The sequence below is a fragment of the Falco cherrug genome, chromosome 12, assembly GCF_023634085.1.
Source record: "Falco cherrug isolate bFalChe1 chromosome 12, bFalChe1.pri, whole genome shotgun sequence".
Taxonomy (NCBI): Eukaryota; Metazoa; Chordata; class Aves; order Falconiformes; family Falconidae; genus Falco; species Falco cherrug.
Genome location: NC_073708.1, coordinates 2578883 through 2594744, shown reverse-complemented (window position 1 = coordinate 2594744; position 15862 = coordinate 2578883).

Here is a 15862-nt window from a genome sequence, read left to right as displayed (position 1 = left end):
TCACCTGAGAACTTCTCCCTGTCCACAAGGCTATCTTTGGACAACTTCGTATAACCTTTCTGCTCCAGGTAAAACCTGTACCAGTTGTGCACCAGCCCCAATAAGCAATTCTGTTGCTAGTGGACTACTGCTCATAGGTGTATGGGGAAAGGAAATAAAGGCCACATTCAACACAGCTGAAGTAAAAGGAAGAATTTCAGTTAATTTCACTGGGATATAAATATAGGATTATTTCTTATTTATCTAAGAGGGCATTGACATTAAATAGATTACTTAATGTTTGTCTGACCTCATTAGATGCGGAAAGTGTGACGTGTGGGTACCATCCTTGCTGAATCAGTCATCCTTTCTTCCTGCTACCCCAAATTCCTCTGAGAGGGAATAACTAGCAGGATAATGAAGGAATAGGTCTCCAGAGTGATGCAACCATGACCTGTGGATTTTTATTTCTACCAGGTATAGATGATTAGATGGCTTCTTGCTCTTGTATTTGAGGTAAGAGTAATGCGAAGTGAAGAGATCACAGAAGTCTAAAACAGTCTAAAATATCATGAAGCTGAGTCTACAATTGATCTCACAGGTGAATATAGTTTGAGGTATTATTTATGCATGTGTGTATAATGCATGCAATATTCTGGTTTCTATAATCTCTACAGCACAATAGCTGCAGTCCAATTACTTCACCTTTGGCTGCTTATTTCAGGTAAATAATGTCTCTCCCCTGTATGAGATGTAGTTGGAAAAGAGTAGTGTTAAGTAACTCAGAAAACTTTAATACAATAATAAATAAAAATTAAATTTATGTTGGAAGCAGGTGTTTTCATGAATATTTATACATCTGTCACTTTCTGGTTTTTTATTGATATTGTAACCTTTGGAGGAGAGGACTTTACTGCTCATCTTCATGATTCATTGGCATACATTGGTTCCTCATAGTCTTGGGCCAGACATTCAGTACCCATATTAATGTGTGATGACTAAATACTTATTTTTCAGAAAACACTATAACAACTGGAACTGCTAAGAGCTCCAGAGCCGATGAAGTGCAAGGCTTTTAAAGTACTTGGCGTTAGAATATAATTTTTTTACCATTGTAAATTCAGATCAGGCCCCAGTCTCTGCCTTCAGAAAGAAGTGCAAGAATTGTCTGCCCATTGTGGTTTTGTTGTTTTTGTGGGGTTTTTTTCATAGTTGCAGAACATGTGAATAATGGCTCAGCAGCACATCCTTAAGAAAAGCAACAGAAATTATCTAAAAGAAATGAGATACCAGTACAGTAATACAGTTTAGAGAATCTAGTGAACTTCATGCAATTTCTTGGCAAGAAGATTCAGAAGTGATGGATGTCTTGTAATTACCGAGATGAATGCAAAAAACATTTTGCAGGTGTAGACACTACTTAACTGATGTTATTCCTAAATTTCACTTAGAAGTTTCATTGATTTAATGGCTTGTGGACCAGGAGCTCTCAGCCTTGAAAGAACATCTGTTGTCAATGTGCTCATATTTTTAAATTCATTTTGATGCTTATTTCATTGTAATTCATTCCACTTACAAGGTTTGAAAGAATTGCTATTAATGGAAGCACTGGACACTCACAGATGCTTTCATCAAAATATGTAAAACATTCACATGTTTTTAGCATGCAAAGGTTATTATCAGGCATTTTAGAGCTATTTATAGGAAAACTTGCTTGGTGCTTCACTTAAAAAAATTTTACACATTCAGGATTTTTTTCCACATCAGATGCTACTTTGATGGAATAACATGCATTATCGAATGACAAGATCATAGAGTAGTTGAGGTTAGAAAGGACATCTGGAGATTGTATAGTCCAACCCACCTTCCTTAAAGGAGCACCAAATAGTCCTTTGTTGGACTTGCCCCAGCAAGACCACGTCCCTCCTATCTTTCAGAACCCAGCACTGGACACATCACCCCATCTCTGCCTCCACCAGTGCTGTGTAAAGGGGAAAGATCACTTCCCTTGACCTTCTGGCTGTGCTTCTCCCAACGCAGCCCAGGAAGCTAGAAAGCACTTTGTCGGTTCATGCTCAGTTTTGGTTTTCACCAGGACCCCAAGTCCTCCGCAGCAAAGCTGCCTTCCAGCTATGTGGTCCCCAGTGTGGACTAGAGCATGGATTTATTCCTCCCTGAGGACAGAACTTAGCATATCCCACTGCTGAATTTATTGAGATTCCTATTGGAATTCCTGCAAACAGGAGGCTTCTTCCAATTGTCTGAAGAAGGGCTCATCTAGTTCTGCCCAATCAAGTGGTATGTAGCAGTCACCACAACATTGCCCATATTGGTCTGCCCTCTGCTCCTGACTTGTGAGCTCTGAGCTGACTCATGGGCTCCTTCAAGGCAGAACTCCATGCATTCCCTTGCCTTCCTGGCCTGCCTTCCCCCATGAACCTCCATCCATTGCAGTGCTCCAAGCATGTGAGCTATCCCACCCCTCTTCCACCATCCCAAGGAGATTGTAGCCCTGTAACTGCACACAGACCTCAAATTCATCCTGTTTGTTCCTCGTGCTGCATGTATTAGTGTAAAGGCACTTCAGAGAGGCAACGAGTCCTGTTGATTTCCCAGTTCCTGGTTTAAAGGTCTCTCTTACAGATGGGCCAGCCTTTTGGCAAGGACATTTTTGCCCCACATTCTCAGGTGGATCCTGTCTCTTACATGAAGGTGTCAGTCTTGAAAGATTGCTGTGTGGTCTTAGAAACTAAAACACTGTTGCCACCATCAGATGTACAATGATTTGACCTCCAGGATGGTCTGGCCATCCTCGGGCAGATCCCTCCCATTGTCAGTAGCCAGGAGACACAGCTCTGTCCTTGACTGTCACCTCCAGAGCAACATACCTAAGCTTGATACTTTCCGTTCCTCCTTCAAGCAGTATCACTGGTGCTGACACGGAAGAGCAATAGTCCAAGAGTCAGATTAGCCACAGGAACCTCTTCACTACTTTCCAGCAGTGAACCCCAGGCAAGATGAAAACATCCCTAGATGACAGGCTGGGTTGGGAGATTGCATCCTCTGTTCCCTGCAGCCTCCCACTACTAACGCCTGCTGCTTCACCACCACCATCTCTCCCATGCCCCTGAGTGGCTCAGAGTCAGCTGACAGAGATGCTCCATTCAACAGCACTCCCAGGTTTTTGTCAGCTGATGGTGGTGAAGCTGTTTGATAGCTGCAAGCCTTCAGGTGGAGCAGGAACCTTCCTCCTGGTGCCAGAAGTCACAGGCTTCCAGCCTTCACCATGGTGGGAGTTTCTGCTTTGCAACCTGATAGGCAGTAGGCTCTGCCTGCCTGACAGCTTCATCTGGATGTTTGCACTCTTGAAGTTACAAGGTTTCTGAGGAGATCCAGTTGATCTCGTTCTCATTATCTCTGATGCTGTGCAGTCCCCTGACCTACTCCTTGAGCTCCTTCTCTTAGAAACACAGCCTTTTGACAATTGCACACCTCCTGCAGGTTAGAAGACCATCTGTCCCAGGCACAGCAGGAGGCCCTAGGTGCTCCCTGCAGCCTGGAACGTGCAGAGCAATCTTCCAGCCATCTTCCTTTTGGACCTCCATCTGTGGCAAGGCTTCAGATGTTGCAAGAGCATCTTGCTGCAAGGGCAGGTACTCCAGCAGCTGCTGTGAACTGTGCCCTGTGGCGCATCACCACTGCTGCTGAGGTTGTACATAATGGTCTGAGCAGTGTTACTGGCCCCTTCTTTGTGCCTTTCTGTATGAGCTGCTGCAAAATTAACTTATTAGTGTTCATCCAAATAACTCCCATTGATCTTGGCTCCCATTGACTCTAGACCTGATATTCAAATCAAGAAAAATACAGTTTCTTCACCTGAAAAAAAACCCCTTCTATTTATCTTTTTGGAGACCTCATTACCCACTTCTTTTTTTCTTCTTTCCCCCCTCCAAATACAGTGTGATTTAGACTTTTATGTGACAGATGGTGGTGGTTTTGAAGTTATGTTCTGTAAAAGGTCAAGGAATTCTTCAATGCATGGTTTAACTGGCACCAAACAGCTGAGGGATATATCTGTGCCAGTGAAAACCATGAAAGTACTAAACTTTTAACTTAGTCTTGTATTTCTCTGGGTGAACAGAAGGATCTGAATGAGGAAAAAAAAAGTATGCTGAAAGATTAAATAGATTTCCTTTTAAAGAGTGTCGCTGATATGTTAACAAACTTTAAAGCTAATTGGAAAGAGTTGCCAAACAAAATGAATTTGGGTTCCTCTCAAAAACAAAAGATGATAAGTTATGGGTATGTGTTCCTTCACGAAAAAAGGAAGGGGAATGAGCCAAAGAAATATAAAATAAGAACGTGAAAACTTTCTAGCACTATAACTTTAATTTTCACTCTGTAACTTTTTAAAGCCCTTAAGGAGTGCTTTTTTGTGTGGGTTCAGCATAGTGACACTGTGGCAGTATACTTTGTAGAGTTAACACAGATGTGTACCACATTCCCACAAAATTCCAGCTGTGTTATTTGATTTTATGAAGTTAGCTTATGTCTGCTATCAATTTTAATAGCTAATCTAATGCTCAGTTTTAGAATTAAGAGTTATATTGGCATAGAGCAATAACATGTCTATCAAATGAAATCTGAAATAAATTGTTCCTAACAATTATATTGTATTAAATAAGACAATACTTAATCTGAACATGTGAACAGATGCAACACATTTGAAAATTACAGTTTGCATGGACAGTTATCATTTTCTGTCTTTGAGTTTAATGAGGTCAATAACATAATATAAAAAAGGTAATAACTTCACAGTTTTGGAGGTGCTTTTTGTTCTGATCATTAGCAGTGTAAAAATTAGCTGTTCTTCAGTTCTTGTCCTAACCTGTTGAGCTGTGTGATTATGAACTAACAATCATTTGCTGCATTTCATCAATGGATAAAATTAGGCTCAAGTACGCTCCCTAATGTTGCAAGGTGTTTTGGAAGTCATTTGAACATGGAAATGGCCTTGCAAGGTGAAAACAACAGTCTGCCAGATTATCTACTGTCACTTTTACCACAGTGTACAGGGACTGAGAGAGTCGTCCCTCTTGTGTGAGAAGGATAACCCCAACATATGTGACATTTCTTCCTATTACTATGCTAACCTTTAACTGTTTTCAGCCAGCAGAGCATTGCCAGAAGGTCAAGGAGGTGACCTTGCTCGTTGCTGGTGAGGCCACATCTGGAGTGCTGTGTCTAGGGCTGGGCAGGAGGGTATGCTGAGAGAGCTGGGACTGTTCAGCCTGGAGAAGGGGAAGCTTGGGGGGGATCTTATCCATGATTATAAACACCCACTGTGAGGGTGCAGAAAAGATAAAGCCAGGCTTTTTCACTGGTGTCCAGTGACAGGATATGAGGCAGTGTGTCCAAACATAAATACAGGAAATTCCATGTACACATTAAAACAACATTTAGCTATTTATGAATTTATTACTATGAAAGGTATCAACCACTAGCATAGGTTGCCCAGAGGGACTCTGGATTCACCATCCTTGAAGACACTCAAAACCCTACTGAACACAATCCTGGGAGACTTGCTTTAGCTGACCCTTCCTGACCAGGCATTTAGGGTGAAAGACTTCTAGAGGTGCTTTCCAACATCAGCAGTTCTGTGGGTTTGGGGCAATGTTTAAGATACGCGTAAGGCTTGGATTTAAACAATGGCACAACAGCATACATTATTTTGCTCTTTCTGCCCTCCCTAATAATTTCAAACATTTTGTCTGACTTTTGACTCTATTGAGATGACCTCCTTGTAGGCCCGTCCATCACAACACTAATATCTGCTCTTGAGAGATCAGCTTAGAGCCAATCATAATTTTATAATTGTCTTTCCATGTACATTACATTTATTTATAATGAATTTATAAAGTACGGTACTTGGGAATGCTCAAGTGCTCTATTTTCAATACTGGAGCAGAGGTATCACCTAAAGAAGCATTAGTCCTGAGATTGAAACTGTAGCAATAAGACCTTTTTTTCAGGCAAATGTATGAAAATTAAAGTCCTTCTGGCATCTGTCTCCTCATATACATAGGAGTAGATACAGCTGCTCTTCTCAAACCAAGGAGAGCACTTGCAGTGCAAGCACTTGGAATGAATGAAGAGGGAGGAAGTGTGATTAATAACCAACTACTGTTAATTAGCAGCCTCTCTTGTACTCTATGCCAGAGGGTCTGGTAGTTTAAATGACTGATTCCCTACAGTGCCATACAAACACAAGTTCATTATCTTTAATTTTCAGTTTCTTTTTACAATTTCCCTTTCAACAAGAATTGGGTTGGCATATAACATCTAAGTTCCGTTGGGTTCATAGGTGTGTTCTTATTTGAGTGTGGACAGCACAACAGCAGAATCCTATTATTTGCACCCCCAGGTAAGTTTACATAATGATGTAACAAAAAAAAAAGGACAAAACCAGTGAAAAATATCAGTGCAAGCCGGAGCATTCTTTTACTGGTATGAGCTGGTATAACCTTAATGGAAGGTGTGTCTCTTCTCCATTGATTTTAACAACAAGGACAGATCGGTGTGCTCGATCTACTTCCTTTCTGTGTTTCTGTTGATTGCTTTTTTGGTTTTGTTTGTTTACCTGTTTGGGGGGAGGAGTGGGTGGAAGTATGTTTGCATCTTTTGCAACTTGTATGTTAAAACTCAGATGTAATTTTTCTAGGAATCTTGTCCTAGCACTGTGCTATAAATATTTACCATGAAATAGACCAAATCTGAATGAGTTTATAATGCTGCAATTTCAAAGTGCAGGCAGAGCTTACCATCAGCTTGCAGTTTGCTGAAAACCGCTGTGATCCTTGGGTACATTGACAAGCTACTGATGTATTTGTGCACTTACAGGTCCCTGACTCCAGCCTGCAGAATCTGGTATTTACACCCAACTGTCTCTAGGAAATATATAAATGGCAAAACATCTTTTATACTTGTATTGGCTTAGGTTTATTTTCCAAATATTATGTCAGGCATGACAAATTTTCAAAGCGCTGGTTTTTTTGTATACGTAGCCCCAGATCATGGCAGCACAACCCTAGTTAATTCGGGCCTCTTGAGCAGAGGTAGAACTCTCTCGGAACTGGGCACAATGTTTTAAAGATTATTAAGTTCATTAAAATGTATATTTTGTGTGAAAAAAGCTATTAATAAACATAGATAAAATGCAGCCAATAATTTTATATGGGAAAAGAGGGTTTTGTAAGTCAAATGTTTAATTTCAGCATTTTCTAAATGAAACATATCCTTTCATTTAAAAGTGTTTTCATTTTTTAATTGATAAAAAAGAAAAGTTAATTAGGTCTAAAATGAAATGCAGCATTTAATTACATGTCAAATTGAAAATATTGAGTTGATTAAAACATTTCCTGGTCCAGAATTCTTAGAAGGATCTCATTTCTGAAACTAATTTTCTCCTTGTCATCTAATGCTGATCATAATGTCCTTGTTGTAGGTATTTTGGAAGATAAAACTGCCAGGGTGAGAAGTGCAAATTCTGGACCCAGCTTCAGGATTTCAACACACACACCTTTTTATACACTTTCACAAGGCGGCCAAGGGCAATGGAAGCATGACAGAACTGCAAAACACCGTAAACATTGCCATCCCTTTGAGCTTGATACGCAGGGTATTATACATAAAAAATCAGGCACGCTTGCACGCCGGTATGCACCCCTACACCTCCTCTCAGAGGGGTGAAGTTTTCCTCTCCGTTGCAGTGTCACCTTCTCTTTTGCGTGGCAGGTTATTCACAGATTTGTGCATACAAACATCCACATGCTGTTTCTGAGCTTTCCCATCACGTAGATGCGCTATATGCTTCCCCTGGACCTTCAGCATTGTTTTAGACTTTGTTTTCAGACAGATGTTTTGTTATGCCTTGGCAAATACTGGTGATTTCTCCCCATTTTATTACAAACCATCAGGAAATTATGTAACTTCCATTCACACTGAGTTTCACACTGGGGTGTTAGGCAGGCCGATCCTCCGACGCAGAGTGTGCCAGCCCTGCATGGGTTAGTCCCAGCTTTCTCCAAAGTCAGTATTAACCTTCACTGAAGGCTCACCGGACTCTTTCTAATAAGTGCATGTAAAATGAATAGTATGCTAGATGATCTTACCTGATCTAGGAGCTGCATCAAGGATGAACCCCAAGATAAATAGCAATCTTCATTTTACTTGAGAACCCTTAACCTACAAAGCTATTGGAAGTAAACAGAGCTTCATTACTTCATTTTACAAAATGGCTCTTCATAGTAAAATAGCAGGAGGAAAATCTTTGAAAATAAATCATTGCACTGAGAATTTTAAAAATACTCAGATATCAATAGGATGATTATGTTGCTGCCATGTTGCTGTTGCAAATGTTTAATGTTCATTTTTTTATTTGTCTTGTATACTTCACAAGTTCTTTTGGGTAGTAACCTCTAACACTGCTGGACACATTACTGCACTTAAAAGGGTCTTAGGAAAATGCTGTTTAGGAAATATTCAGTTGTTTAAATATGCATTTTAAGCATGAAACAGATCAGCATTACCTCTGTGCTGACACAGTTTGCAGCTCTCTTTAAATACTTGTGTAAAAATTATGTCTTGCAATAGGCTGTAGATAGTTGAAAATGCTTCTGATGAATGCATGTATCAACTGACATATATTTATAGATAGATATACACACCTCAACTTTTCTATGTACAAATAGGGATGTTTTGATTTTCTGTTAGAAATCTTAGGACTATTAGGGATGCAAATGTCAGAGTCCTTGAAGGCAGAAGCTGTTTGATTCTACATTCAAGTTTATTTCCATACTTGCAAGCTGGGAGTAAAATGTTGCAGTTATTTTTTAGTCAATTTTAAATATGTTCATGTTGCAAAATTCCTGCAGATTTGGCATTTTTCCCTTGATTTGATGGCGTAATTTATCTTTCCTATCTAACATTTGTCAGTAGGAGAAAATACATTCATGCTAAATTGGGTAACGTACAAATCTCAAAACGAAGCCTCTGTATAAGCTGAATCTTATATTCCATATGGACATGCAAACTGACAAGTGTTCTTTATGCAAAACTTGGATTAATGGGCAAAATATGCAAAAAAAATGCGGTTAATGCATGTAGTGACTGGAGATTAGACACAGTAAACAGCCAGCTTTGGATAGCTATGCTATCCAAACCATAGCTTAGAGGTATACCACAAAAATACTGGTATTAGAACAATTATTTTAACATGATTTCAATCTAACAAGTGGAAAACCTCACAACAAAGATCTCATGTTCTCAGTAAATATCTTTCCATTAAGTTCAATGACACCACATCCATTTTTATTATGCAACAATGTAGGTTTTTATTTGTACAATAATACAATTGATAGTGAATTTAAGGAATGAAAGATATTTTTTTCCTGGAAAAAAACCCAAACCACAAGCACACACAGCACTTAGTTGGTAATCTGGGCAGAAACACTTAGGAAAAACTGCAAGTTTTATCCGAGACATTGCCTCCATGGTAGAGTTAAGGTCTAAAGGCACCGCAGTTAAGGGAAGCTTGCATTTTTGCAGTCGCAGGTTGTAAGAGGTTTCCTCTGGGCTTTCTTTTTTACAGTGTTTACTACTCATAAAAATGACACAGTAAAATATTCATGAATAGCAGGTGTAATGCATTAAACATGATGAGCCTGCAGTGGACGAATAATACTGTTGAAGTAATTGAAAGTTGTCAGCACAGAGACGTATGCTGTCTAAGGATATCTGGGATGTAAGGATACATGGATTGCAATGACATCTGCTTCATGAGGATATCTGGTTAATGACATGAAGAACTACTTTAAGTTTTGATTTTTCTTAACAGTTTATACTCCGTTCATCTCTGTGCTTGTGATTCACCAGCAAACTTCAATCTGGACTCGCAGGCATGGAGGAAGAAACCTCAACCAGAAAATACTCAGATTTGGAGCTGACAAAAGGAGCCCACGTTGTGGGTATTTAATATGCCCACAGATGCCGGACAGGATTGAGGTCAGCTCCAGGGGCTGAGCAACCTGTGGATGTGAGCATGGATATGAATTAAGACAGTGAGGGTGTACCTGCACCCCAGGGGCAAAGTGCCATCCTGATCAGCCAGTATAGCCAGTCACGTCTCTGCTCTGTGTGCATGTGGGTACTGGGAATGAGAAAAGGAGGTGGCTGGCCTGTGCCACCAGGCTGAAGAAGGGATGGGAAGTCTGTCCTCTGGGCACAGCTTTGCTCAGCGGTGACACTCCCCACATCCAGAGTGTGGAAGCTTGGGGGTGACTGTGGTCATGGTGTTGAGTAACACATTTTTCTAAGGTGGCATTCCTCTTGGTTTCTAAAAGGTTTTCAAAATGTAACCACAGAAAACAAGCTGTTCGGTAACCAATATTTTGCAGTACAAGATGATGGATATTTTGCAGTTGACTTTTATTTAAATGTTACGTTTAATGTTTAAACTTTTTTTTTTTAGCTGTTCCTCCCCTCAGCCTTCCAGAGTCTTAATAACTGAAGCTTGGATAAATCTGCAAAACAGCTGCAAGCTCCATTTAACACTTCTGTACTTTTTTCCTTGTATCACAATAACATAGGGTTCATTAAACACCCCATGAATTTTGTTATTGAGTTGTTTCAGACACCTTGCCCTTGCCAAAGGCTATTCTCTTTATTAATATGCTAGTCTTTCCCCCCCTCCTCAAAAATATGATTTTATTTTTATTAATCTTACTTATAATGTTGTCTACCTCCAGAATGCATTTGGAATCCTTTAATATTTAGCCCGTTGATTCTCATTTGAATACATATACAACTTAAGCTTTCTAAGCCACTGGCAATACTAGCTGGTTGCTGTGGAGAACTTCCTAAGCAAAATTATGTAAAAAGATAGAAAACCCCCCAATACTTAGCACTGAAACCTCTTGCATCTGGTTCTCCATTCATTTCTGGTGCTTGTGGCACTATATGAAATGAAGTGTGTGGTTTCCAGTAAAGGCAGGAAGCAACTTCGGAATTCTGGAGGAGGAAACAGTGCACAGTAAGAGATACATTACAGAGGTTTTGTGTAAAAGTGGATGTTGAATAGAGGAGCGATGCCACAAATGCACCGCAAACAACGGAAGATTTTGGAATCACAGACTCATAGAATGGTTTTGGTTGGAAAGGCACCTCAAAGTTCATCTAGTCCAACCCTTCTGCTATGGGCAGGGGCATCTGTCGCTAGATCAGGTAGCTCAAAGCCTGTGGAGAGGCAATTCCAGCCCTCTGACAGCTTTTGTGGCCTTCCTTGGGACCCTCTTTAATAGGTTGATGTTTCTTGTACTGGCAACTCCAGAACTGGATGGAGTTTTCCGGGTGGGGTCTCAGGGGGGTGGAGTATAGGGGCAGAATCGCCTCCCTGGATCTGCTGTCTATGCTTCTTTTCATGCAGCCCAGGACACAACTGGCTTTCTAGGCTGCAAGTGCACATTGCTGGCTCTCATCCATTTTTTCATCCACCAGTATCCCCATGTCCTTCTCTGCAGGGCTGCTCTCAATCCCTTCAGCCCCTAGTCCTTATTGACCACGAGGATTGCTCCTGCCCCAGTGCAGGACCTTGCACTTGGCCGGTTGAACTTCATGAGGTTCACGCAGGCCCGGTGCTCAGGGTCCGGTCAGGGTACCCCCGGGATGGCATCCCTTTCCTCCAGAGTGTCAACAGCACCACTCAGCTTGGTGTCATCTGGAAATTTGCTGTAGGTGTGTTTAGATGGCTATGAATTATCACTGTTTTGCAGTATCCCGAGACTACAGAAAACAAGAAAACATGCACTAATAATGGTTTAGGTCAGCCAAAATTTATTGACATATGTCAGGAAACAAATATTGAATATTTTTCATATAAATTTACACTAACACATACATCTGATAATTGTCTGCTTATTTCATTGTTAATGCTGCCTGGATAATTTTCAGCCAGTCCCAGGTGGTGTGCCCCAGCCTGGCAATCAGCTGAATATAGACCCCCAGAGAGAGAATGAGAAGAGCTGTTCTTTCTTTCAACTCTCCCTATACATCAAGCAAAAGACCTCTCTCTGTTATAGCAAGTTTTTTCTTGGTGCTTCCCAATTCTCAGCTGCATGCTAGTCAGAGCTCCCAACACTGACAATAATGTTTCATTTTAAAACACTAATATACAGGTTTGAGGCATCTCTCAGTGGTTTAGGAACATATCCTTCATGCTTTGAAAAATGCTTCCTTGTAAATAATTCTATTTTTTTACATCTTTTTCCAAGGCTGTATAATGTCATGCATGACTCTAGTGTCACATCTGTGTCCATGTCTGATAGATATACTGATTCTTTGTTACATGCCCACCTATTAAACCAATTGAGCCATGACTTTAAAGTCAGTCTTTAGTCCAGACTAAACCTTTTCCTATACAGGAACAGGGAAACCATTCCGAAGCCCAGTGACAGACTGACCCTGGTGTTTTAGGCTATTTGATGTAAATACATTACCACAGCCTGTGTTTAGTTTAGTTTTTAGAAAAGACCATCCATATTTTTAAAGCCATGCATAAAATTATTTTGTTTATTATGGACAGATGTTTTAGAAATTAAATAAATGCATAGAAACCTTATTATTTCTTCCTTTTAACTGTTTGCTTGCATTAATTTAATACCTCATATCTGCAAGAGTATGCTGAAACTCTTCAGCTTTCTGTACTTTTGCAAAACAAAGAAAGCTTGAGAACAAACCACAATTAATTAATTTAAAAATATACTCACAAAAGGCTCACTTACTACAATTTTGAACTTTGCTGCTGATTACAGAATCATTTTGTGGTTAGTTAAGAATGAAACGTAAACATTCTGTCAGCAGCAGCAGATTCTATAAAAGAGAGACAGTCCTTCCCTCCCAATTTAGAAGTAAGAATAAAAGAACAAGGAACCGCTTGGCATCTTCAGCGCATAACGGCAGACTTTAATAGTTTCAACTTTTCACTGAAAATAACTCAGCTGGTGCATTTCAGTAAATTCACGTATGTTAGGCAGACATTTATGAAAGTTTTCCAGATATTAAAGAGACCCACAATAATAAAAAAATCTCCCCAAACTGCAAAGTTATTTTTAATGTATCTGGTTCACGCGCACACTTAAATCACATGCTCAAATCTTTTTGTGGAAAGTCAAGGAGATTTTAGTGATTTTACATACATTTTTGTTCCTTTTATGTATTTAAAGCTTATGCTGGACTATAGACATGTTAAATAATAATTGATAAAAATTAAAAGAATCAGGTGGGGCTTTTTTTGTTTGTTTGTTGGTATGGTTTTGGGGTTTTTTTTTGGTGCATGCAATGTTACTAGGAAGCACTTTGGGGCTTTTGGTGATCGTTCCATGCACATGTTCCTAGGTGGTTGGGGGTTTGTTCCAGCTTTCTGGTTTAGTGGGCCGGGCTGCCTGTATCAAGCAGCACAGCTCAAAGACCATTTCTGATATTTCACTGAGGCTCCATCATCCATTAACATCAGCCTTTGTTTAAAGTTTTCGTTCTGTAGCCCTGAAACAGTGTAGAAAAAATGGCAAACCTGATCTAGAATTGTCTGACTAAATCTAGACCTAATTTCATCCAAGAAAACATCATTTAATGTAAATACTATTTTGTTTACATTTTTAGCACTCTCTTAATGAACAATATTGTCTCATGGGATTTTTTTTTTTCCCAATTTATGGTTCTTTTCTAAAATTCATACAGAATTTAATGGCAACCTTATGAATAGAGCTATTGCATCAGTTTCCATAATTTCTATGGCAGATTTGAATGCTTCTGAGGCCATTTTACCTGTTAGAATAACTTGAAGACATTCTTGTATTTAGCTTGGTTTTTTCCTTATAAGAAGGCATTACTCCTCAAGAAAGTATTATGCAAGACTACTAAGTTATACAGCGTTTTACATGTGGTTTGATACTACATTTAGCTATTAAAGAGACTTGTTCATTCTGATTTGGGAGAGGAAATCGGGGAAAAAATATTCCATGTAACTCAAGAAAAATTCTGCAAAGAAAAAGGCAAATTTTAAACATAGAAACATAAACATATAAACATAAACATAAAAAAAACCCCAACATAAACGTAAGTATCATACTCCTCAAAGCAATCTGTAATGGAGGAGCAGTGTCTCACAATGCATGAATTTCATTCTTTGTATAAAGTCTCTTCAAAGCCGGGAAAACTCCAGGTATGTATAGATCTTCATGTTGAAACACAGTCAATTAAAGGAACAAGAACTTGTTAATTTTCTATTGTGTACTAAAATTCCAGGTGATTTAAACAATGCAAGACCAAAACTAAATTAAATATATAAAAATTGCCGTTGCTGGTTTTTTAGGTGCCCCACTAGATGACATGAGAAGAGCTGCATGGATGTTCAGCAGAAAGCAGGTGGAATATGCTCATGTTTTTTTTGCTGTTAAAGCAGAGAAACAGGGCCTTGCTTTCTAAGAAGTACTGCCTTCTATTCAACCTGAGGATTTTGATCAGTGCTATGAAAAAAGAACACAGCTGGACAGTTGGAGATTTTTTTATGAATTTGCTTCTTTAAGATTGACTTCCTTTTTAAGTTTTAACATCAGAGGACAGAGAATTTGCTGCTGCAGGGATTCCTTTTTGTTTTTGTTCTGCCTGTGTGAACATGAAAGTGCCTCGTTTACATGTGTACATGTTTGGAATTTCTATGTACTCCTTTTTTCTTTTCTTTTTTTAAATAAAATATATAAGTAGTTCATGCCTTTCTTTCTTTTCAGTTGAAGATGTAAAACTCCCAGTGCCCATCTCAAAGGGCTATGAAAGATGAAAGATGGGGTTAAAAGGGATACCGAGAATTGATGTTATTTTTAGTGAAGAATCCTATATAATAATAACGGATGGTACCTCTTCCATAGATACCATTCTTGGCTCCATATATTAGGAAGATGCTAATTTAGTTGGTCATAGATTTCCAAGCACGTGCTGTTTAAGGATAGTCTTCTAAGTACCCTGAGTACCTACATGACTTTGTAAGTAAAGGTTACCTTAATAAGTGAAGTAATTAGAACTTTAAAATAAATTCAGACCATGCCCACTGAGACACATCATTTTACGTATTATCTTCTTAAAGTATCTATGTTGTATCATGTACTATACACTTCATAACATAGTCTTCAGGGGGATAAGAGATAGTAACATCAGTGCTCTGGAGAAATGCAGAAGAGAGAACCTAAAATAATCTCACATCAGATAATATATTTTTCTATGAATATTTGTTTTGATAAATATATCTGAATACTGGATTCTTATTTACAGTGAAACCCCTTTCCACCATAAAGCATCTTCCATTACATTTATGTTGATTTTGAATTCCATTTTACATTGTTAAAGGAGTAGTCAATGGTGGCATCTTACAGTGAGTTAAACCAAGTGCTCTGGTTTGTTTTGTGTTGCAGAAGTCATCGTCTGTGTTTTGTTGTAAGCTTAACAATAAAACAAAATATATTTTTTAAAGTATTTTTTAAAAAGCAATATCATTGTATATTGAGTCTATATTATGTTTCAGTCAACTCCTTTTATCTTAAACCCTTTGAAATATGGAATAATGTGCCTCAAAGTAAAGTGAATAAAGAAGGGTGATTATTTGGTAATCCACAGAATTTAGTTATACACATTCAGCAAAGGAGATAAAATTTACTCATATTAAAATATACATTTCCTGTGACTATTCATAAACTGCACCAGTTGCTATTTGCTTTTCTCTTTTGTTTTTCTTCTAGTAAACACCCCAATTAAAATTTCCAGGATTAGAGCAGATGTT